General features: G+C 41.0%; 1 long non-coding RNA gene across 1 annotated transcript; it reads left to right on the forward strand.

Annotated features, from left to right (window-relative positions):
• The first annotated feature begins 16403 nt into the window (after window positions 1-16403).
• On the forward strand, window positions 16404-21782 carry LOC136007736 (uncharacterized). The gene is made up of 2 exons (XR_010609838.1): window positions 16404-16718; window positions 17745-21782. It is a non-coding gene; the product is annotated as an uncharacterized LOC136007736 (long non-coding RNA).
• Window positions 21783-25314: the final 3532 nt, after the last annotated feature.

Genomic DNA, 25314 nt, shown 5'->3' on the forward strand with positions numbered 1-25314 from the left:
GGGCACAAGCTGGCTCATGTTCAGCCAGCTGTCAACCAACACCCCCAGGTCCTTTTCTGCCAGGCATCTTTACAGCCACTCTTCTACAAGCCTGTTACATTGTGTGGGATGTTGTGACCCAAGTGCAGGACCCACCACTTAGATGCTCTCCCCTGTTGTTTGATTTGGCTTTTTAGCAAGATATGCTGGTTTCTGTGTAAGCTTGCCTAGAATATTATGGCTCACATTAATTTCTCCCTTTAATGGCAGAAACATCCAGAGCTCTCAGTCTTGGTTCACCACTGGGTGCAGACACCAAGAGACATTGGATGAGAAGCTGAGGTATGACTATTGCAGATATCTCAAGCCCACGCCACCCTTGTCCGTGCTTGAGCATACAGTGTTCCATTGCCTATGAACTTCCCCTGGCTTTGGATCATTACTAAACCACACCAGGCAAAACTGCTTGACTTAGAGGTGTCACTTGGTGTATCCTTTCCCATCCGTTAAAGGTGAGCATATGACAAAACACAACAAAAAGCTGTTTCTCAGAGGACAGAAACAAAGGACTTAAATTTTTTCTAAAAGCTTTTTAGGTCAGTTCCCCAGTGCAAATCTTTCTTCCAAATGTAGGACTCGATATGCCATATAAAGCCATACCTACTGCTCGGAGTCTAAATTTAGACTCTCTTCAGAACTGAAACTACACCAGAGGAAAAATGTCTAACAATGGTCTTTATTTAATTTGACGTATCCCTCTTCAAAAACTTCCCTTGCAAATTTCTTTTGTTTTTTTTTAATAGAACAGTTTCTTTCCTTGGTATAATTCAAGCGTGGCATAAAGTGGGAGCTACCCATTTAAAAAAACATGCATGCGCAAGTAGAAAGATAAAAGAAGTCTCAAACAACCAAACTGCTTGATGTTGCAAATAGAGAATTAGAGAGAGGAGGTAAGAAGAAAGAGGAAAAACAAAATGCTTGAAAGAAAAAAAGAAAGAAAGAAAAAAGTTGTGAAATGTTTTGCTGATTCTTCTCAAGATAAGGACGCATGTAATATTTATCACATTGTCAGTATTTTGATACTGTCATTTAAATATCTCACTATACAAACAACATGGAAAGTGGTAATGTCATATTAATAATTATCATTATTATTATATTCTACAGATCAGTTCCCTTTCATGCATGCCTTCTGTCAGTATTTCTTCTGTGTTTTGTTTCACTTTCGTGGAAGCACATGAATGGGAGCAGAATTTGCTGCTACTCCTACCAAAAGCCATAATTGCATGTTCCAGACATGAGACCTAACTCCTGTATAATGGACTGTGGTGATGCAGACAACAGATAATAGGATCAGCATAATCAAAACCAAGCTTCTTAGAATCAAGCAAATGTGTTTAATAACCAAGAGGCACCCAAATCCATAAAATAATTCATACCCTGAAATGGCACTAAGTGGAATGTTTTTGAAAACATTTTCAAGATGTATTACTAGATTTTTAATTCCTGAACTGTGCGTACAGCACATTTGTTTGATTTAGTGTCTAAAATAAACTTTTACTACTTTTTATTCCTGCTAGCACTGAAACAATTAACACAGCAAAATGGAGCATGTATGAGACTGTCGTCGTCCCCCCCCAGCCCAACACAGCTCTTAAGTGCAATCCCCACTGTGTAGTCCATGTTTGCCCTTAGCTTCACAACTGTGGCCCCACTGGTAGGTTTCTCCGGGTGGTTGGATAGGGGATGCAGTTTTGGTCAGTGTTAGGAGGAAGAGAATGGAAATACAACTTTCCAAAACTCAGCAGCTAGGTTTTGTGATATCAAAATGTAGGTGGATCTCAGAAGGGCATTTAAAACAAGTGACAGAGACAAGAGATGTCAGACTCCAGATGACTTCTGAGCAAGATACAGCCCAGATCATTAGATAATAGTGCATGTGAAAGGTGTGACCCTGGAAGAAGAAACAGAGAAAAAGATCAGCTAGATAGAGGAGCAAAAAGAGTTTACTCCCCTGGAAAAAACAAAACCAAACAAAACAAAGGAAGCCTATCAATAGGTAAATGATGAGAGGACAAGAAAGGGATTCAGCCCCGATCTTAAGAAGAGAGAAAGAGGCAGAAGTGAAACAAAGAACAAGGATGATCCATAGGATGTTGCATGAAAAAAAAAAAAAAAAAAAAAGCCAGAAGAGTCTGTAGGCTTTTTTGCTCACATTAAGAAGAGGAAGATCCCTATGACCAATTATTTTTATTAAGAGTAATTGGGAAGACTGTTGTCAAAGTCAGATTTAGACAAGAGAATGCGTACTGACAGCTAGGACGTGCTGTAGGGCTGGAAAGGATACTGACTGGAAAGAAAGAAAATACACTGGCTGTCCTTCATGATCAGCCAGCTGGTACTGCTATAGTCACATTAGAGGTGATCAGGGATGGCTTCCACGTGAAAATGCAGAAATGAATGAAGTTACAGGTGCCCTTCAGTAGGCAAAGAGCAAAGGCATGAGTCAAGATTTAGGATACACTGACAGCTCATGGGCCAGTGCTATTAACAAGGTTCTTGGACGTTTGACCCTCAAAAAGGGGTTCACAGAATGAGAACTGCTCTTGGGAATGGACTCTACATGGATAACTCCTAGAATTGTGGTCTCATGACTGATAAGAGCTTTAAACTAGTGTCCTGGTTTTGAGCAGCAGCAGTCATTTTTCTCCTTCTTAGGAGCTAGTACAGTGCTGTGTTTTGATCTTTTGGCCTTGGAGCAGTGGTGATAACGCCGATGTTTTCAGTTGCTGCTCGAATGTTTGGTGTGGCCAAGGACTTTCTGAGCCTCATGCTCTGCCAGGGAGGAGGGGAGGCTGGGAGGGAGCAGAGACAGGACACCTGACCCAAACTGACCAAAGAGGTATTCCATACCATAGCACGTCATGCCCAGGATGTAACTTGGAGTGACCCGGAAGGGGTAGAGGGACTGCAGGGTTGGACGAGGTATCGGTCGGTGCTTGGCTGGGGGGAGTGGGGCGAGCTATCGGTCGGCTGGTGCTGAGGTGTTGTATTCTTTCCTCTTGTTATTTCCTTTAGCATTATTATCATTGGTGGTAGCAGTAGTGATTTGTGTTATACCTTAGTTACTAAACTGTTCTTATCTCAACCCGTGGGAGTTGCATTCTTTTTGATTCTCCTCTCCGTCCCTCCAGAAGCAGGGGGAGGGCAAGAAGGGGGGGGGGAGTGAGTGGACGAGGTTTGTGGTTGGGTTTAAACCACGACAACTAGAAACAGAGGATAGAGGATTGGGAGACTCAATCTCCATGCCTGATTCTAACACAAGGAGAAAAAGGAAAATCAGACAAATGAGATTATTAAAATGGGTAATAGGACACAGAAGAGGAGAGGAATAGGCAGCAAGAGAATATGGGAATAATATTGAAGAGAGGAATAAATGTTTGTGTGATGCATTAAATGCAATTTGCTATTTAAAATTGGATTAAAACAAAGAAAATCAGGAGAAATGCTGTGCATTAAAACCAGATACATATAGGAAGCAGAATCTCTGGTGCAGAACAAAAGAAAAGAATATTACAGGAACAATAGAAACACATTGGAATAGTAATCTTGACTCCAACACAGGCATTGGAAGATATGCATTATTTAAAAAAGAAGAAAAGGTTAAAGGCGGTGAGGTAGCAATTCTCATTAACGGATGAAGTAGACTGAAAAGAAATAAGAATTGATTGCTTCAGTAAAACCCAGAAACAGTCTATGCCAAAAATCACTTTTAGAAAGCCTGGAAAAGACAATCTATGCGAATTAAAATAGGGTCTGCCATTCACTTTAATGGTTGGATCTTGTTATGGCTGAAGATCACCATTTTACTACAAGAAACTAACAGAACACATCATTAGAAGAGTTTCAAATTCACCATGTGATGAGCAATGCTTCCAAATACAGTACAAACTATCCTGGCGTGAAAGGGACAAATTTCTACAGCAACTAAGACCCAGGCTCTAGAGCAACATCACATTAGATATGGTTCTGGAAGTACCAAAGCACTCCAAGGTAATTGCTTGTAGCATAGAAGTTTGGTCTAAGTGACCACAAACTCATTCAATTTTAAATAACCAGAAGAACAAAACCAGACCTAGACCCATGATCTGTGAGTTTAAACTTGAAATGTCCAGCAAAACAGAAAGTTAAATCTTAAGACCTCTAGGATCTGAACGTAGCAGGGACTTGGCCTCAAGAGTACAAAAATTACTATGAATTTGCAGCCCCATTCCACTTTCCTTACGCACAACTAAGGGGAAAAAATAATTGTAGAGTAGAACAAACATCCCTCACAAAAAAAATCATGAGGAAAGAGCTGATGTAGAGCAAAAGAAGGAGCTGAGCAGCCAAGAAAAACTTATTTAAGGTCCAAAAGTGCAAGACCTACAACTGTTTAAGACTCAGGCTGTGGAAGATCGTGCCAAAGAAATACACAGCAAGTATGCGTCAAAATAAAGTAATCCTATGGACAAACACATACAAATAATGCTGTTCGGACATTTTTCACTGGCCCTCTCAGCTATCCCATTGTAACTCAATTTTTACCAAGACCTGCTCAGCAAAAAGCAGCATATCCACTTCCAAGTTTTATACTGCAAAGATCTGTGAAGTATATGAGCCTACCTTGTCCCATGTCACTACAAATGAGTTAAATCTGGTTTTACTTTGCATGGCACTGGATTTGCAGGAGGCTTAGTTCCGTGTCTCCAGTATGAGCATTTACTTATCCAGATATATCAGCAGCACCATAAATCATCTTAACATACCAAAATACTTTTGACTGCAGAAACTGCATAAGGGGACCAAGCACTGTCTCTGAGCTTTTATTTCTATTTCATAGTAGCTGTTAGATGGCCTTTTGGAGACAGCAGGGTAGGCAGAAATGGCTGAGGAGAAAAACAGGTGAGGAAAGGGTGAAGAACAAGGGTAAAGTACAGTTGCAGCACTGTGATGTGGGTAGACAGGAGAAATCACACACTGAGGATGATCATTAGCCCCGGTAGTGTTTTGGGGGCAGGGACAGTGTTTAACACTGTATTTACATGGTGACTTGTACAAAGAAGTATTGACCTTTGACTTGAATGAATGGGACTTTAATAACTACAAAAAGAACAGTCTTGGGCCTCAACTACTGTTTACAGTGAGCACACCAATGTGTGCCGTACACCGTGAACCTCAGCAGTTATAGGCAAGGCCTTCTGAGCACAACAGCTGGAGTATGGCTGTCTTTACTTCATCAGGTGCTCCTGGGGACACTGAACCCACAGCCAGGCGGAAGAATGAAAAATCAGATGCCTGACTGCATCCAGGGTGAGCCCAATATAACCACAGCTCCTGTTACTGAAGGGTAACTGGTCTAGCTGGAAAGCATCCCAGGTGATCTATAAAGCTCAAGTCAATTTTTCATGACAATCCCACTGAGGGTCTGGGGTAAGTGAAGGCACTACAGAGCACCAGACCCACACATGGTGGGCAGATTTTCCCCAGGCAGCATCCCAGCGCCAGGGCTCAGTGTAGCCCTGTGACGACGCTGTAAAACAAATTATGTGGGCAGCAGTGACCTGCACCACTAGTGCAAAACACAGGGATCCTTTGCAGTCCTTTACCAGTCCTTCAAGCTCTCCAGCGCTACCTCCCAGTGTCACTGGAGTTTTCCCAGTCCAGTCCTTCCTCCTACCACTGCTACACCTGCGCTGGAAATGGCTACCTGCTGTGCCATTTCAACATGTTACGGCACATGATGCAGATTCCCAACAGCATCTCCGTACAGAGTCCAGAATTTCCTTTTTAGGGTTACATAAACTTTTTAAAACATTGGATCTCACACAGGGCATATGCTTCCACCGGTGTGAAAATAATGTGTGTGGCTTTGCTCCTTCAGGCGACTTCTTCGTGCATCAGGTAAATGATGAATTACCCTGTCAGTCAGAGCTCTTCCTTTCAGGGAGATAAAAAGCATGTGTTTGAATAGAAGTTACTTGGTTTTAGTTGCCTCACAGCCTCATGGATGAATGAGACAAGCTGCTTCTGTGGCACCCAGTCCTGGGAGCTGCCCCTTAGATTTGGCATGCAGTGCACCAAAATAGTAGCCAGAGCTGAAGTCTGGGCTTCTGGGCATCACCCAACTACACAAAACACTGCAAAGCCTGCAGGGTGAGGACAGCATGGAGCTGTTTTCATCTCTAAACCTGGTGGCTGACACATGGAGTCCCTGCTGCAGGCTGTAGTTCTGCTGGTCTTTCGGCTTCGGGCTTGGCAGATCTACCTGGGCTGGAAGTTGCTCCACTGCATCAGCAAAAAGCTGTAGCCAAGCCAGGACAGATCTCCCTTAAAATTATATACATATATACACATGTACATATATATACATAAAAGTGACATGGGGAAAGTAATTACTAGAGAAAAAATCACAAGCTAGGGAGTGGCCATGTCCTATAGATGTCTTCACGGAGCCCATTTTTATGCTTCTCATAACCACATACTTACCAAAGGACGAAAATGTGGTTTTTGATTGGCAATTAGTTCCAACTCTTTACTGAACTTACCTTCATCCTTATGGCACTACCTTGCTATCCCCATAAATGTCTTATCCAAGAGTGATGAAAGAAACTCGTACAGAGCTCTGCTGGCTCTATCCAGTTAAATGTACTGTGGGGACAAGGTGGTCACTGTTTATGGAGCCTTTATAATGAGGGATGATCCAGAAAGATTTTAACATTCTCATCATCATGATATGATAGCCCTGAGGGTAGTGAGCACTGTACAACTGGATTGGTCCACTGCCAATGAGTCTGAAGTTTACTTACAGCATGTGGATGCCTATACCAAACAGTCTGGAGCATAAAGAAAACCTGAACAAGTCCTACTTTATTTTTTACTGTACTGCCTAATATATGCTTTGTCAAGTTATACATTTCTTGCTGTGACAAATTATTATTCTTCTCCTGACAGGACCTCCAGCCGAGTCTGCTGTGCTCAATTAGGAGTAAATGCATATTTTAATCTGCCCCATGGTGTAGTAACATTTCACTCTGTGGCCTTGGCAAAGGCACCATTTAACTATTTCTGCAGTGGTTTCACATGCAGTACATAATTCTAATGTCAGCAGCATTTCCGTCTGTTCTAGTTTCCATGGCAGTACTCCCTTAGGCATTGGGATGTGGACAATTAAAGCCCACTTTATCATTTTGGAACCAATGATTTCCTTCCCCTGATACAGTTCATCACTGCACAGCAGCTGCTTTTACCATCACAATCATCTTTGCTTATCCAGGCCATTGCAGTCTTCTGATAAGCTGTTGTGATCACTCTCCACTGGTGGACTTTCAAAAGGTGCCCCTATGCCCCTCCTAAAACAATGCATCAGGTCTTGCCCTTCTCACTAGTCACGACCATCTCCAGATCTCTCCCCATCTACAGCAACAAACAGATCACCTCAAAACCACAGAGCCTATGCCGTATGGAAAATTTTCCAATAAATCGTCAAGACTTTTGTGAAATGTCTTCTAATGCTGTAGCAGCACTTGAAAACTACCCAGGCGTGACTCAGCAGCCATGGAGAGCTGATGAGATGGGAACCCACATGACATTACTTTTATGGTGCAATATGGCTCTCTTCACTGTTTGGAGGGAAAACAAACAATTAAGGGTTATTTGTGGGGGAAAAAAAAACCCAACAGTCTAGTGAGAGGAATAAATTGCACTAAAAAAAGGAAAAGTGGAAGATTCTTCACAGGAAATCAGGATCTCTGTGGAAATATTCAGTTGTGCTGGTACATTCAGAATGATGTCTGCCCGGAGGGGTGGCACTGCCCTTTCTGACTGCCTTCAGAACCACGGAGTCTCAGAAATGCTTCTAGAAAAATCTTTAATTTCAAGTCCCAATTTTTAGGCTTTTAGCTTTTTGCAGAGGATCTTCTCATATGCTGTTTTACTTACCTGTGGTCAGAGGTTTGATCATTCAAAACCCTTGTTTGCTTAAAACAAACTCATGGTCCCTGATGCATTCAGTAGCCTGAAAAAAACATTAATTATTTGAAATCATCGTTAGCTGCATTAATTCAATGTCTCCCACTCAATTAGATAACAAAGATTTGACTGCATTTTTCTTTCTTTTATGTGCAGTATGCTCTCTGGTACTACTTAGCCTATTAAAAATATATCTCGCCTTTTAATCAGCACAAGCAAAACAGAGATAAGCCTTCTGAAAAGGACTTGAAAAGCAGTTTAAGTAGCAGAGGAATTATGTGCAAGTCTGTAGAGTATAGTTATAAAACATCATACAAAAATTTAATTGGTACCCATGAAAGGCACCAGCAGCTGGGTTGAGAGGGCTCTTTACAAAACAGTTCAGCAAGGCAGCAGCAGAACAAATGTTTGCTTTTTCAATGCATTCAAAGCCTGTATTGGAACAACACTGCTGATTGATCAAGACTACTTGGTCTTTAACTTCTCTAATAAGGCCTTCCAAGGTTGGCCAGGGAAAGGGATTAAGGAGCAGACTGCCTTAACTTAAAGGTTCAAGGCTTTGCATTGGCAGAGGCAGAGAAAGCAAGCAAATCAACCCAGTCTGAGATTAGGATTGCTGTACTTAAAATTTTAAGAAATGGTCACTTCTTGCACTGCATTGCAATACATCTGCGAGTCAATAGACCCATCCACTGTGATTCTGGTACCTAGTAAGGCATCTAGTCAGTTACAAGCAGCTGGGTGATCCCAGGATTCCTGAGAAAAATCCGGTGGCAATCAGAGGGCTCTGGTGCATGTCAGCTCCCTGCTTAGCAACAGGTCCAGTAGCTACCTTAGACATGAGAGATAAGTACACAACAACATAGACTTTTATTAATGACACTTCATTTCCATGGGTGAGCACTGAGCTCACGCTACACGTTATGCGACACCACTGGTCATTTTGACACTCTGCGTCATTTTTGTCTGATGTGGTGGGTGTGCTGCACAGACCCTGCTATGGGAGAGCTAGCTCAACCATGAACTCCTTTGGGCTAGTTGTGACTGCTTTTTACTGTAGATCTGTGCTGTACGTGAAACAGTGCTTTAGCAATGAAAAGCTCCCCAGGAGATATGGAGATATCTCATTAGCAAAATTACTTTTTTCCAAGAGTGATTTTTGTGTAAACATAAAGCCCTTCATTTACAATGAAAACATTTCAGCAGCCATCTCTTTTTCCTATTTTCATGCAATTTGCCAGTAATTTGTATTGTTTTCTTGTATATGTATGGAAAGGAGCAAGATCCTTCAGGAGCTGGCTGATGAGGAACATGTTTCAGGTAATGATAAATACAAATACAAATATAACCTGGTTGTGACTTTTTGTTTAGTTGTTTTCATACTGCTTAATTTGTTTATTTTATTTGCTAGATTAATCCTAGCCCTATTGTAGCAGGGTCTTACTGGGTTGTGGTATCACATGTGGCTCACATCATAGTCAAATAACTTTAGGGGTGAGAATTAAATAACCTTGACTTGTTTTCACAAGCACAAAATAAGCAAATCTGGGAGACTGTCACCAGGCCTTTAAAGAAGAATGAAGAAAGGAGACTGGATAAGGCAGGAGAAATAGGATGTGCAGCATTTTACCCCTCCAAACTGTGGAAATAGCATAGAGGGGCTCATCAGAGACTGTAGGTCCTGCACAATTCACAGAAATGGGCTGTAGTATGAGGATTACCTGGAACAACCCTGTCTGTACAGCCCCAGCATAACTGGTTAGGTCAGAGCATGAGTAGACCAATGGCCAGCTGAATGATTGTGCATGACCGCAGAGACATGGAAATGCTCTTCTCTATCGAAGGTGACTGTACAGAAATCCCTGTAAGTTTGCGTGGATTAGGACCTAGATGCTCACCTCTCTTTCCCAAGGGACATTTTGTTGCCCAGTTTTCGTTGAGTTAAACTCATGTAACTAGATCTCAGCTTCCCACCCCAGTGATACTTTAAATGCAAAATTGAGACTTGTTCGTACTTTCTTGGTGACAGATTTCTCAGCCTAGAAGAGAGAAGGAAGAACAAAAATCTCAGATCAAAGCCTTGATCGGGCAAAGGAGATGTTACTCAACAGCAGCTAGGAGCTACCAGCCTTCAACCAATAAGCACTGAATGAGCAGCATAGTTATCCAGCCATGGGAGAGAGCTTCCTTCTGATCATAACTGTCTCAGGGAGAGAAGCATACTGATGGCCAGACTTTGTGCCACCATTTCTATCATAACTTTGGAATATGTTTGACAAAGCAGGTCACATTAAAAACCTGCAGTTATGAGATCAAAAAGGACACATTAGTCCAACAACCAGTGCCAGAGTTGAAGGAAAAATGTGGCACTCCTACATCCCAGTCCAGCACCCTGTCAGAGCTTGTTTTCTCCAGGCTTTCTTAACTACCCCTGGATGCAACAGCAGCATATTTGCCTGCTGCCTCCACTCCAGTGATACTCACCTTCAGAAAAAGGATATCAGCTAATTAAGAGCAAGCTTTCTGATGATCAGTTCATTTGCAATTCCTCACATTGGGACTGCATAACACAAAGCATAACACCAGCCTCTCCAGTAAGAGAAATTGAAAGAGATGTGCAAATGGAGAGATGAGGATTTGTCCTTGAGGAAGGACGTTTAGCATACCTAGAAACACAACCATTTTTAAAATTAATTAATCCCCTTAAGGAATTGTGAGTGATGGATTAGAGACTTTAACTGGGGAAGAAGTCTGTGACACTGTGTGTGTTTGAGGAGGCACTGAAAAAGGACGTGAGTTTGCAGTCTCATGTGCTTAAGCTAAACCACCATCCTCAGTATAGAACATATTCATTGGCTGGAGAAGGAATGCCTCAAGGGGAGCCTCGGAGCTACGTGCAAGCAGAGGAGGATCTGCGGCACCTACTGCTGGCCAGCCAGCCAGCTCTGAGAGCAGCTGTGCGAGCAGCAGAGAGGGAAAGCAGCACCAGGGAGAAGCATAGCATGCAGTGACATTTTAAAAACATATTCTTGACTCTGAGAAATGTCTAGATAAGCAGGATAGCAGACGATATGGAGATTTCTTATTTTAATGGAAAAGAACAGCAGGACATTGCTTCAGATGTGCTTCCTTACTAAATGTGCCTGTTAGTTTTTCAGTCTGAGTCATCTCTATCTTAGTATGCAACATGTTCCACCAAGTAATGAGATTTCTTTGAGTTTCCACTATATTAGTTTTCTCTACACATCAAATATTTAATAAGAATTAGCATCCAGCCATCCTCCTTCCTCCCTGCCAGAATAATATTAACTTCAACTGAGACACCAACATTCTGCTATTTACAGTGCTGTGAAGGGTAAGTGAAAAAGCCCTGTATATTTTTCCAAGGGATTTGCTGTGCCCCTCTGCAAACACACAGTAATTGAGAAAAAGAATGACCAAGAGAAAAAGACACAGTAAACTGAAGGTGTGAAAAGAGACTTCTCATTAGTCTTTGTGTCAGTTATGGTATCTGAGGAACAATTTCATAGCAACAGCATATTTATTTGATGTGGCACAGATATCTGGGCTCACTGTTACGGATGGCATTTGCTCTTTATGCTTAAAGTACCTCTTTAACAAAATGGCACTCCATAAAAATTTAGTGTGTTCCTACTGTAATTAAAAAGCCCTAGTCATTTTTGCATTTATGATACAAACTATAATAGCTGTAAAATCCTGCAATTAATTTGCGCCAACATTTCATACTTGAGAAATTCTCATTACAAATTTCATTACTTATTCACTTATCTGTAATTTGTCCTATATAACCTAAAGAATATTAACAAATTTAGAGTCACTTTTGCTCTATTAAAAGCTAAATAGAAAAGCCTTTCACCTAGCAAGCCAATCGTGATAACATTCTCAAGCCTGCTCCAAAATGGCGGTGAGCCACAGTCAGGCTATACAGAAAGAGATATTCTTTACGAAGTACGAGCCATAAGCAACATGCAAAGCCCTTTGGAAACTGTGTGATGTATCCTTAGCTAATCCACTGCACCCTCATTAGCTTAAAAGCATTACAAGGCTTGAATGTCTTACACTACGGTTGTGAATTTGACACGCAGCAGGGCAGGACTGGCAATAAAGCAACAAGGAAATAGTTATCTATCCAGGCAAGACCAACTATGCAAAGTCCAGAAAACAGGGATTTCTGTTTCCCCTGCCCTCTTCAGTTTTCTTCCCTGCTGCTCACAGTCATAATTCGCTCTCTGGATGTATGCAGGACTACAAGGGCTGTAAAATCTTAAGGAGCGCTGAGACAAAGCCCCAGTTTTCCGCCAAATAAACGATGGTGTTACCAAAACAAGACAAAAGAAAGGACTGGCAGAAGAGGGCTGCACATGTGAGCCCATGGGAGAGGGAGAGGAACTGCGGCTGCCCTGTAGTTTCTCCTGGCTGCTGAATTCTGACTGCATGAGAGCAAAAACACCCAACTGCTCTTGAAATTTTGACCATGTCTTCTTCACAGCTATGTGTTCTCTGTCATCTTCTCGGGCCAGTGCTCCAAACCTACAGATGCCAGAACTCTGCTGAAAGCATCTTAAGTAAAGGAAAACATCATCTCCAAGACAGCTGACTACCCCTTGCTCCATCCAAGTCCAGTCCAGCTCTGCTCAACTTCCCAACAGCATTTCCAAATATGCTTTTTATTAATTGTCACATTTTCTGTTCATTTAAAGTCATTTTTACTTAAAAGAGGATGCTCTACTCCTTTCCCATTTTTTTTTCCTCTGTATTTTTTGCAGGACACCGCTTACCTCATTCATTGTATTAATAGGCTACTTTTGCCAAGTCTTGCATCCGATGGTAAAATATGACAATAGAAGCCAGCAGGGAGCAGGCAGGAAAGATTGAAGCTCAGACTGGCCCTCTGGCAAAAAAGGAATAAAGACATTTTTTAACTCATTGTGCAAAATCTACAAGTACAATTCCACCTCTGAAAAACTGCCTGCTGAACAATTTGTATTACAGCTCAGTAACACAAGCTTTGGCCATGCCCTGAGTATTCTGTGAACGAATAAAATAAAAATAAGCAATGAGGAAATAAGTAACAATGTCCTAAAGCCTGGGTAGGCTGAAACAAGAAAAAAAAACTGGGATACCATCAGCTTTAAATGAGAACCCTTGAAAGTATGCAATTAAAGATTTTATTCCAGCGAGAAAAATGAACTTTGGCTGACTTTGCATCTTGACTTTGCAAACAGTATGAAAGGCATTATAACACATCATGCAAAAGAGAAATATTGTGTAAAACAAGGCCTAAAAGCAAGTAACTTCACCTCCCTGAAACAGAAAAAAGACCAGGGTACCAGGACAGTGTCGCTTGGTTTCGATGAAACTATATTCACAATGCACAGAGACTCAAATATAAGTATATATGTATGTACTATACAAAGACATATAATTTCTCCCCTTCTCAACAATATATAACATTATATTGGCATTTTACTAGACTTTGTGCCACATTCATTTTATTTCAATCTGTAATTAATGTCTACAAAATTTAACTATGAGACAGGAAATTACTATTCTAGCATAAGTAATCTTGCTTCTCAAAATGGCAGCTTTAACACAACCAAGAATACAATTCATACATGAGAGAAACTGTCATTAGTTTTGTGTGCTCCATCTTTTATAGAATATTATGGTGTAAATTGAAATTTTATATGATTTAATAAACTTATATGATAGCCAAGAACCACATAACTGTAACAAACTGTACTCCTCTCTTAATCAGGGCTTTTGGTATGTGCTGGATGCTCTTTCATTATTGAAGCCTTAGCTTATGGCAAACCAGACACTATCAAAGTACCTTCAGAAAAGTACATTTGCAGCACCACAATCCTTCAAATATATAGCCCTGAATTCTGGAGGATAGTTGTAAAGAGGAATATAGGATCTACCTTTCTTCTAAAATGAATCAACTCTGCAAACAAGTTACCCAGCAGAATTTCCATTGTGCTGCATAATAAAACAGTGGCAACAAACAAATATACACACCTACAGACATACATGGGGTTTTGTATCAAGCTGACAGACACTAAAATGGAATAACAGAAAAACTGAGGAGAAAGAAAGGTTTATCAGGCCTCCAAATCTCTGTTTAGTTATGTAGAGATAATACCTAAGATTTAAAGTTGTCTTTGGTGCACCAGAGGCAAAATGTGATACCAGCTGCCATGTTTCCAAAAGTTGCTGGCCCACTTAGATAAATGGTCCTCTGAAGAAAGAACAGTGACTTGCAAGGCTTCTGGTTTGATGTAAATCCTCCTCCTTAAAGTGTAAATACTTTGCATATATTTGATACACACACACTACTCTGCAGCTGCATTAAGATCAAAGATCATCAATACTCTGCTGTTCTTTATATTCTGGGTGCCACCTTCTTACTTGCCAGAATTATGACACCCTTGACATTCTTTCCTGCAGAATTAAGAAGTGTCTAGTAATTAGGGTCAATGTTTACCCTGGTTATCTGCAAGAAAGGACCAAGGAAGGAACGATTCAGTCAGGCCACCACATTTCCTAGGAGCCACCCTCAAGCGTTTGCAAACAAGGCAAGTGAATGAAAGATGTTCAGTTGCTCCCTTTGCTACACAAAATGCCAGCAGAACTATAAACAGGGATTTTCAGAGGCAACAGAGTTGTCACCATTTTTTATTCTCTGCTTCTATGTTTTAAACATGACCTTCCACCTGAGGCTTTTAATGTGTTTTTGCACTCTAGAGTGCAGGCCATTGCACCCAAATTCACGCCTGAAGTACATTTTTAGTGTTTGCAATACTTTTAGAAATTATGTTTATGGAATATCCTTGGAAGGGAATGAACTCTTTATTCATAATACATAAGCTTTACATTTTTAATAACAGAATTAGACCTTCACTGATTTTATAACTATACTATTAGCCAACACACTCTAGTTTCAAATTAATTTGAAATAACTCACACAATGACTTTCTGCAATCTGAATTGGAGAAGCATGGACTTTGAAGTAGGCAGACTGTTAAATTAAGCGGTAATTGCAGCTACCACTAATGAAAGCACATAACAGTTCCCCTATTCCTTCGCCTGGATTTCTTCCGAGATGGCAGAATGGATGAGCTGCTGATCACTTTTTGCTAAAATCTGACTTCAGAACAGGCACAGAGGTCTCTGAATAAACTGGATTTCTCAGTATATTTTCACTACTCTTTGTATCATGCAAATAGGTTTGTTTAAAAGCATAGTGATAATTTATACGTATACCAGCATGGAGTCTATGCTACCTTCTTACAGAATAGCTTTATTGGATTAGTGCATCCCATTCTCAGTAGGATCACGTCCCACTGTGGCAGGAGATGTGAGATGTGCAAATGCACATGACTAGAGACCTCTGCAGATGTCAGTGACTCACTGCTTCAAGTGAAGGAAAGCTTCCCTTCAGGACAGCATTTAAATACATATGGGTGCTCTCCTTGAGGGAAGACTTAAATGTTTGCCAATGCCTAACACAACTAGGACCTAACTGGAGTTTTTAGGTGCTGCTATAATATTAATTATTACACAGGCCATATTAACCCATAGGTTATCCACATGCTTAACTTCAGGACTGCTAAGAAACACATATGATTATGAAACAGAAAATATCTTTGGGGAAATAATATTGTAATAAATGTCTCAGTCACTGTGCTGGATCCTAACAGCACGTAGAGGGGTTACATTTACAAGACACAGAGTCTGCAAATAAGATACGGCATTATCTTGCAGTGGAAAAATCTCATCTCACCCCTCCCTTCCAAGCCCACTAATGTCTTAAATCTTCATAGGGCCTTATACTGCAATACTGAACTCAACAAAGCTGTTCATGTAAGTGCTACTACTGCAAAGTCAGTGTCTGTAGTGACATACTCAAAATCAAATAAGATCTCCATGTACCAGGTGAGGAATAAACTGGAGCTGTTAGGGTTTGCCCACTTCAGAATTAGGTACTTTCTTTGCTGCAAATATTTCCATGGCATATTTGAACAGACCAAGACATGCTAGGAAAGGCAACTAATGCTGGGTAGCTTCTAACCACAGAGGAGAAAAGGTTCTCTACTTTTGAGGACTGACAGGTCCTCATATGATAAACCTGTCAGAAGTGTTACCTAACATTGTTGTCTGCATGGCTATCTGTTTCCCAGTAACACTGGTTCTGAGTAGCAGTAATAGAATTAATTATACTTCATTTTGCTGTCTTTAACAGTATTGACCAAATTTAAGAACAAATGAGAAGCGCTTATCAAGCTTGAAGAAAATAATCCATCAGTGGCACAATTTAAATTCTCTGCAGTTCTCTTATTAATCAAAGTAACACTTACTATCCTATCTCCACTTCCCATTAACAGTCATTAAGCACTGCTGCTGATTGAAGCAATTTCTTTAGGGATCTCAACCTCATTTTTAAGAGAACCTTCTACAGTGGAAAACAATATCATACAGGAACAGCGACTTCAAGAGAGGAAGAAGGTTCTTCAATCATGTTCTGACCTTGACATTTCTCTGCAGCAGAAGTTCACCAAGTACACAACCAACATGCTCCAAACTTCTGCTGTCTTTCTTCTGGCAGCACCAGTGTCCCTCTATTAACCAGGGAGAAAAACACCATTTCCAAAGACGGTTATAGCCAGCAGGTTAACTGTCTTTAACAACTGTACTGGCCTGCGTTGGTGAGTATTATTTATAGAGCCTTTTCATACACAGGGAGCTATAAGCAAAAAAAGAAATCATGAGACGCTCATTCTGTCACCTTACTGTCAACCCTCAGAGAAACCTAAGCAGTGATAAATCTCAAAGGTTATATGGTACAGAAAAGATTTCTGATGTTGACTTTCTCTCACCATTACAAACAATGTCACAGATTGATAGCTTTTGTTGGAACAAATGTAGCCCTTCTCAGAGGAAGCCTAGCACACGGATGTAACACAAAGGGGCAGCGAAAGCCTGGGCTATAAGCACTGAGCTACAGCAGCACAGATCAATATGTGTTCAGGGCTACGAGTACATTGTCTGAGCTCTTCACTGTAGGTGACACACAACCACACAGGGTAACAAAAGGCATTTTATGTTTCAGGGGGATCCCGTGAGTCTCTGCACTCTCAGGGAGTTTGTTCTGTGGATGAGATTTATAAGGTTCCTTGCAAGGCTCTCAGGTTTACTGATTTTACAAGTCTTCATTTTGTGCCATTGCCCCTAACTCAGCATTTCCCAGAATATTTTTTTACTGCTTTAGACAATTTTAGGGAAAATGATCGTCTTCCTAAACCAGGAACAATACTGAGGGGCTGGAGAAATCAGAGGTAACTTACATTTGGGCAGCAGTAAAGTACTGACCTATAAAGTGTCTTAATGATGCTTATGTGCAAGGCAGATGCCATGTTCATCACATCACGATTCAGCTCAGCAAAAGGTGTATCCCAGAGCCTGACTTGGATCTCAGCATTTCTTCATCTCTCTCTGAGCAAGACATTTACCGACTGGCCATTTTTGTCATGTACCCTATGCTTTTTGGCCTTTAAACACAAGTTTTTCTGGCTGGTGTATGGCTGCAGCCATATAAAACCTAGTAACAGCCCTATTCAAGCCTAACCTCCAACATTCAAGAGCTCATAAGATCGATCATAAATGTTCACACTGCGAACTGTTTCCAAAGTTTGCCACCCATCATACTGACTGAGTTCACTTTATCCTTTCAGGGAAGAAAAATCCATCAGTGGTACTAAATATAGAGACATCACTTCTGCTTAAGAAGTACTTGACCTGCAAATTAGTGGGTGCCAGGGAATATTTTAGGCAAGTATCACTGGATATCTGCACAGATCTCATTCTGTCAGTGTCTCAGTTATCAAAAAACAGGTTACTGGCCTCAGTGGTCATTGGGCCCATCCCAATGTGGCTATTTTGTACCCACTGCCATGTCCCTCCCACTTCAGGAGAAGACAGAAAAATGATCCAAGTTTGGCTGTGTGCTCTGTCTACTTAGCACCTCCACTTGTATTTATACCTGATGATATTACAGTGCAAACTTGGAATTTGGTGGCCAAACTATGTGTTGATTTTATTCCACATGAATAAATGGTAGGCTAGGTATCAGGCTGGCAAAATTCAAGTTAAAATTAAAGTAAGAACAAAATACCACTTAACTTTCATGCAGCTAACTACACAATTCCAGACTCCATGATATGAAATGTTACACTAGATTTTGGATCAATGTAATACCTACTCCCATTAAAGCACTTAAAAAGGAAAATGTCTTACAAAGTGTCCCACTAGGCTGACAAACTTACAACACTATGAATAGAAAACCAGAATTCAGCATTGTGTTCAGGGAGCATGAATGGATTTCAGTTCTGTAGTGTTTCATCTATACGAAGAAGGTTAGATAGCCTATCACATACTTTCTCACTATTTATCAGCTCCACTTGCTACAGACACATGTATTAAAGTAAATTAACAACCAGTTGTGGAGTGAATTATGGCAACTGTAGTGGGCCTGAATAGAGGCACATTGGAACATATCACATTTAAGCTTCCATCTCTACATACGTAACCATTAGTGCTAAATATAATCAGGAGAAAAATCCTTTTCCGTGTACTGTCATATACCGGACATCACAGTGGCAAAGCCCATGGTGTAGGATGGGAACATATAGCTCTGTTCTTCAGTAGCCCCATGCAGAGGCATGAAGCTGGGCTGGTAGAAAATCTAAAAGCTCTATTGATGTACATGATTGACACAGTAAAATCATTTAAAACAAAGAAAACATAAGGGAAAAAAAAAAAGTAACTGTAGGAAGATAAGAAGGCTCATTCTGTGGATAAAGTCTTATCTTCTTTTTCTCCTTTATGAGTTTAGCCATGGCCTAAGTCTCATAAAGCATATAGAATGCAAAGTCACTAATTGCAGTGCAGCTATTGAAATAATTTATGCCACAGCATCCATAGCTTCCTGTCATCTTTCTAAGGCACTTGGGCTACAGTAACTATGTATCCTAATAAGTTAACACATTGCATTATATAGCCTGTTAGTCAAACTAACTGTTGGGAACAATCTGCTCCCAGTCAAGCCAGAGAAGGCTGTTTGTTTAACTACAATGATATTTTACAAAAAGTAAGCACATTTAATACTACAGTCATAGAGCAGTAGATATTTTTGTCTTATTAAAATGGACAGATATATGCCAGGACAAGAGGGAGAAGGCAATTTTTATGCTTTTAATTTTTAATGTGAGCACTATATTATGATAAGCACTTCCAGCACACCTTACATAGTAGAAAAAAAATACGTATCTCTGCACAGAACCAAGAGCTGAACGTCACTTGCCTTACAACTTTACAAATGGTTCATTGATACGACACAAGGGTGAGGCAAATATATGTAATTAAAATATACTATAAACAATAATAATAACCCACCAGCTTTTGTTTACACTGGAAGTGAGCAGGAACCATATTACCTCTGCAAACTATTTTCACTTAGCACAATTCAGGTGGAATTATTGCCATGACCTTTTAAAAATGTAAAAGCGTGAATCAATAGCCTTTCAGAGGCACAACTGCAGGAGCAGAACTGGCCACGCTGTTGTGGTGTGCATTTCTGCATCAGAAGGCAGCTGAAACCTAATTATCGTCAATCACATCGAGGTAAGCCAAGGCGGTGACAAGCGCTTTGCAGGTGAGCACAGGTGGGCACGTGCCTATGGGGATGCCTTTGTGCACACAAGCACGTACCTGCAGCTCTTCCGACACCTGTGAGGTGAGATCTGGAAGTGAGTTATAGGCAGTGTCACTCATTTACAATAACTAACACCAGTCTGCCAGAAACAGCAACCCACAAATGATGTACAGGGGGCTGGCAGGCTGCCACCCTCCCAAAGACCTTGAGACCACAAACCGCACCACATCGTTGAGGTCATCACAACGTTTACTTGGACTCCGGCCATCCAGTATTAAAAAATAACAGTTGGCCAATCAGCAACATTGCTCGAGACCAAGGACAACGCAAGAAACCTCATTTTGATATTTCTGCCTCCTCCTCTCCCAAAGAACCAGTACACCCAGTTCATCCTCGGAGGTCATGAATTAGGGAATGAGGGTAGTCCCACAGACCTCCTGCTGCTGCAGATGTTCTCATCAGTGCCACTTCTGGAGCTCTCGAGAATTCTGAAACGTTCATCAGGAGCCAGAACAAATGTTTTGTAAAATTAATCTCTCTACCTACCAGCAAGATATTAACACATACAAGTGCTTAGTTTCATTTGATGGCCTAAAGATGAAAGCCCAGCATCATTCAAACACACTTCAGTGAAAGATGCATAACGTTGTCAAATGGTGTTGATATCAGGAAAGCGCTGGTGACTAGGTGCAGCTCTTCTGAATCTTAAGCTGTGGCTCTCAGGTCTGAACCTGCAAAGCAACAGGCTTTCCACCACTTTTCTGTGGAGGCTGAACAAAAAAACCAGTTCCCCAGATCAGCTCCTGGTGCACACCATGAGGCCCTTAACACCTGGTATAACCAGAATACCGTCGACAGTCTTAGAAACATTAAAAAATGGACTGACAACCTAGAATGCCCACAGTTTGTTGCATGGAGTCTACCAATAATGATACTAAAGAGAGAAAAAGAATAATAAAAAAGAAAACAAGCCTCAGTCTGAGTTGGTGACAGTTTGTTCCAGGAGGGCCCACCCGCCTTTGAAACTTTGCATGCAAGAGGCAGACCAAAAATTCAGTCTGGCTCTCTTAGGTGCCAGCCAGTCTGGCCATCAAAGTGCTGGAGCATCTGTGCCACTGGCATGTCACTCAAATGTCCTGCAGTTTAGTGACAGCCCCTCCAGCACTCACCGCGCTGGTCCCATTCAGGCCTGCCAGCACACACTGCCTCTCCCCTTCGTCAAGAACTAATCCCAGTAAGCCCAAGATGCACAAACACTTTTCATGACACCCTGACCTTGGAGCTCAGCCACTGGTAAAGCCCCTCAGCAAGCACTGAGCTGCTGGTGTCACAAGGGAAGGGTTTAGGAAACCCAGGTACAGAACTACAACCAAGTGCTTAAAACCTATGTGTCTTCACAAGTGAGGCAGGAATACAGTTGTATCACTTAACTCGCATTAGAGTGCAGGTAAACAAAATTAGTTATTTTCTCTTCATTGATCCTAAACTAGCTAACTTCTATATGGGAAGATACTTGTTGTGTAAATGTCCACTGAATTTGTGTGGTGATAGGATCTACTGCACAACCATCACACAGAGCTTCCTTTAGTACTCTGTTTCACTGTATGTTATGCTTCCCATCTCCTGCAAGTGCTGTGAAGTGATTGTTGTTGACCATTGCCTTGTTTTAATGTCTCCTAAATACTAATAAACTCTAACAGATAAAAAAAAATTAAAAAAAAAAAATATTTTTTTTGTTCTGCTCCAAGTAAACTATTTCTCAAGAACTAATATATGATGAAAAAATTAATTTCCCTTCTGGCAACTTAATTTGTAGACAACTGTGATTGTTTGAAGATAGGATTTTTACATTAAACTGGGAATCTGCACGGCTGTTTAACATCATTAAGGGAATATTATATTGACTGCAAGTAACTGGTTTCCATGTGGCTATATCAATCTATTTCTGTAAGACTGTACACTAGCTGCTCCCCTAGAGTACTCCTTGTAATGCTGAGAAAGTGTCAGAAATAATGACTGTCTACCTATATCTGCAATAAAACGTAGAGCATGGATATTATAGTTGTAAGTATCAAAGATTTATTTCATGACTGCAGGTAATGATGAATCTTTTAGCACAACTAATGTCTAGAGGAAACCTCTCTTCTTCTCTGAACTGTCACATGGAGACTATTTATAGGGCCCTTAGTGCTGTGGGGCTTTAACATAAAGAGGCAATGTGTCTGTGGTGCCACTGGATGGAAATGTTAGCAAGGGCTCCCTCTCATTGAAGATCTTTTAGTAGATGGCATTAGATTCCCTCTTTGTGTGTTTACGTCCCCCCAAAGACAGGGGACAGATGTTTAACATCAGACCATTAATCCCTTAGCCCAGGTTCATGTGACAGCGCAAACCCAACAGAATGAGCCCTTTGCCTTTGCTCAGTGTAAATGCCGCAATTTACTGCTGATTTACAGAGTAGGGTCAGGCCATTAGAAACTTGGCAATCTTCTGTACAGCTGGAAAACAATATGCATGATAAGCTAAAATTCAATACCTCCCTGCACTAATTAAATAGGTTCCCACCAGGACAAAAACACAAATTACAAACAGGGCTTTTCTGCATCCCTATGCATTTTTCCCTGCAGATGTGACCATGCTTTATTTGGGTCCCTTTCTCCTGACCACGCTCAAAGATTTAGCTCAGATTTGCAGGAAAAGGAGCTGCGCTCTGAGCAGCACTGCCTCCATTGTCTATTTTTCCCATTCCCGTAGTTTCGGTTTCAAACTGCCGGGCTTATTCCTCATCATTGGTCAAGGCAGACAGGTGGATGGCAAAACCAGCAAGGAATGATACAAAAATCCTAGCCTAATTTCATTACACAGATGGGCATTTAGACAACACATGCATCGTTTAAAACAGAAGCTCACAAACACTGTCATTCCAGGAGACAAAACAACGGCAACACAACAGCATCCTTCATTTCAAGTCCAGGATAATTAACCTTATTGAGGGACAATGCCATGAATCGCTGTCACAAATTGTCATCTGCTGTCATCGTGGGCATAAGTTAATATTTAAGCAAACTTGTTCCAAAGCATAAAAGTAATAAAGTGACAGATCTTGTAAAGAGAGCATTAAAATAAATACATAAATAAAAAAGAAACACAAACAAACAAACAAAAACATTTTATACTTCTGAAATATGCCTGAAATAATCAGGATTCACGCATCTGAAATACAAACTCTATCATTCAACAAGCCAAATAATAGCCTTTATATACTTATAAGCCACCAAATCAAAATCTAAACAGAGCATGTGTGTTCAGGTGGGACTCTGGAGCTCCCCCAACATTTTGCTGAATAGTGAATAATATTCAGCTCAAGTAGGCTTTGCTTCCAGACTTATTCACTGAGAAGCAACAGCAAGATTCCGAACAGCTGGAGGTTTAAGTAAAAAACAAAAATAGCTACAGGCTTTAACTCAGATCCAAATGGTATGAATAATAATAATAAAAAAAAAATACCTGGTAACTATAAATCTCATCAACCAATGTAAAAGAACATTCTAAATCTATTAATATTTCCAGAGACATTATCTCTCTGCCACCCCACTGCTTTGTGACTTGTTATATCAGCGATATTATTTGCCTTAAAGCACGAGCTAAGTGTTTTTCTTCCCCTGTGAGGAGAATCGTCCACAACCTTCACAAGCTACAGCCCACTGCTCCCCTGCAGGAGGACTGAAGCATCATTAACAATGGAAGACACTTCAGGCACAAGTTGAGGCTCCAGCATCTCCAAACCTTTCTGACTCCCATCAAAATTCATATCCTGTCACTATTCTAGGAGCAGAAAGGCTTCTCATTACAGCATCATTCCCCTCTTGCAAGAAACACTGATTGCTGCACTGGTGGCTTTGGAAGGCAAAGATGTAATTTAGCAAAATAATGTACCATGCTGATTAATTTAATGTAGCCCATGACTAATTATGGTAATTCATTACATCTACAATTAGGCTAAGTAATTTATTGCACTGCAGTCTCATAAAGCAGAGGATTTATATCGAGTTTTGAATGTCACCCAAAGGACATTTCTGTACCTTGTCTTTACTGAGGCGGAATAAGGCTGCCAGCTGAGATGAGCCCAAAAAGGAGAAAAGAGGGGTGGGAAGCCCCCCGCGCACCCTTCCTCTGCCACGTTTGATGTTTGCATTGCGGGCAGCACGCAAGCACAAGGAGGGCTGCTCTGGCTACAGCCTCCTCCTCCAGCTGCACCTTTGTGCAGATTATTTGGCATCGCCTTTCCATTTCTTTTAAAACACATTGCAATTTTATTCAGTGTGAACCCTGGACACCTGATACACCAAATGGAAAACCTGCTGGGCTGCCCGTGAATACAATTTGGAGATGACCAGGGGGAAAAAAAAAAAGGAGGAAAAAACCCCCACATTTATTGTCTGTGGGTTTCTCTGCCGCTTTTGCAGAGCACACTGCAGTCTATCTCAACAAAGGCTTCCGCTTGCCTTGGAGAGATGAAAGGGGGACATCTCCCTTCACTTCGGAAAGCCACGACGTGCACACAGCATTATTGTGAAATACAACCTCACTTGTACCCTGCAGCAGGGTTTGCTCCAGCAATGGTGTACTTCGGAGACCAATTTGTTTAGCTGATCACTGTCTCTTTGACGTGGCTGCAAATGTTACCTTTCTTTTTCAATCAAAAACACAGCAGGGTGTGCCATCTGTTTGGCACAGCCTTCACTCTCTTCCCCGATGCCTTTTTGTGCAGATCATTTTACATGGCAATTTGCACGAATCTTTTATACCTTGATTTTGGTAAATATTTCTGCTTTCCTTTTTTAAATAACATCTCACTCTGCTGCGTATCTTCAGTGTTTAAAAAACAGGCTAAAAAAGCAGCGTGAACACAGGGAGCAAAATAGAATGAAAAGTATTTAAAAAAAGAAACATTTTCTGAGCAAATGGCTGCCTGTCATTACGCTGATTATTTAAAATAGACATGTTTACCAAGGCTGGCTAACGCATTTTACACTGCTGTGTTCCACACCATTTTCCTCCTTATATTTTACCTGGCAGGCACAGCTAATCAGAAGATTAATTTAACCATTTGAAAGACCTTTTTAAAGCAGGTTAACAAAAAAATAGCCACCGTATTAAATTGTCATTATGTAACAAAAGCTAGCAGTAAAGCGGTTAACTATTTTCTCCCCAGCTCAGATGCTGCTCGAAGCAATGAAACCCCTAAAGTAGGAACAGATGATCAGCACCACAAGCCGAAGCCACGGGGATACTCATGGAGTTGTGAATGCTTCGCAGCATACAAATGAATTATCCTCATTCTTCTCCTGCTGGAGCATATAGGCCAGACCTCATTAGGATTCAGTATCACTCTGCTTTTCTAATGGTAATGTTCCAGTTATATAAGAAATGTGAAAAGGGGCTACGCATGGGGAGGCGGGGGGGGAGCTGATGCCACACTGATGGTCAACATGATGCCATAATTCTGAAAGCAGAACTTCATATTTTTGAGCAAATTACTCTGGTTTCCTATATTCTCTTTCAGTTCTAATGCAGCATTATGTTCTTAT

The sequence above is a fragment of the Lathamus discolor genome, chromosome 2 (genome assembly GCF_037157495.1).
Source record: "Lathamus discolor isolate bLatDis1 chromosome 2, bLatDis1.hap1, whole genome shotgun sequence".
NCBI classification, from domain to species: domain Eukaryota; kingdom Metazoa; phylum Chordata; class Aves; order Psittaciformes; family Psittacidae; genus Lathamus; species Lathamus discolor.